Genomic DNA, 790 nt, shown 5'->3' with positions numbered 1-790 from the left:
AGTTGCCAAAGCATGGAACAAACTATCTGCATCAGTTGCTAGTTGCTGAGACATTGCATCCTTTAAAATCTCCATGCTTCCTGAAATTCGCCAACATTACACCTGATATATATATATATATATATATATATATATATATATATATATATATATATATATACACGATGGGCTTCTTTCAGTTTCCGTCTACTAAATCCACTCACAAGGCTTTGGTTGGCCCAAGGCTATAGTTGAAAACACCTGCTCAAGATATCACTCACGCAGTGGGACTGAACCCAGAACCATGTGGTTGCGAGGCAAACTTCTTACCACATAGCCATGCCTGCGGCTATAAATATTCAATACGTTTTTTTTAAAGATGGTAGGACTGATTTGCTGGAAATTTGGCTGCTATTTCTTGCAGGTTGATGTACCATATAGAAAATTTTATTAAATGAAACTAACCATGTTCGTTTTTTTCGAAATGTACAAACAGCAAATATCCTGTAACGATTAGCTTCCTAGATTCTGAGCCAGGATTTGAAACCAAATCTACATTTTTCTTCTTACCTGTTGTCCTTTGTTATTGCTCTTTGAAATTTATGAGAGTCAACTGTCGCTTTTAGTTAAGTTCTATTGTTCTATTGTTTAAGTTAACATCCATTTGGGTTCGGACAAGACAAGAGACGAAAAATCCTTCATTTAACTTGACCTAGTATAGTTAGAAAGTGATATAAATACGGTACCCAAAACCGATTCTACTCTTTTGCGGGGCACCTGCTCCAAAGGGCACATCTCTATTTTTCTCACT

At 36.2% G+C, this 790-nt stretch overlaps 1 pseudogene; it reads left to right on the top strand.

Annotated features, from left to right (window-relative positions):
* Positions 1–106, top strand: part of LOC149132214 (uncharacterized) — a 671-nt pseudogene extending 565 nt beyond the window's left edge.
* Positions 107–790: the final 684 nt, after the last annotated feature.

Source organism: Octopus bimaculoides, chromosome Z (genome assembly GCF_046866305.1).
Source record: "Octopus bimaculoides isolate indiv1 chromosome Z, ASM4686630v1, whole genome shotgun sequence".
NCBI classification, from domain to species: Eukaryota; Metazoa; Mollusca; class Cephalopoda; order Octopoda; family Octopodidae; genus Octopus; species Octopus bimaculoides.
Note: the sequence above shows the minus strand (reverse complement) of the source record. Positions and strands in the feature narration are given on the sequence as shown.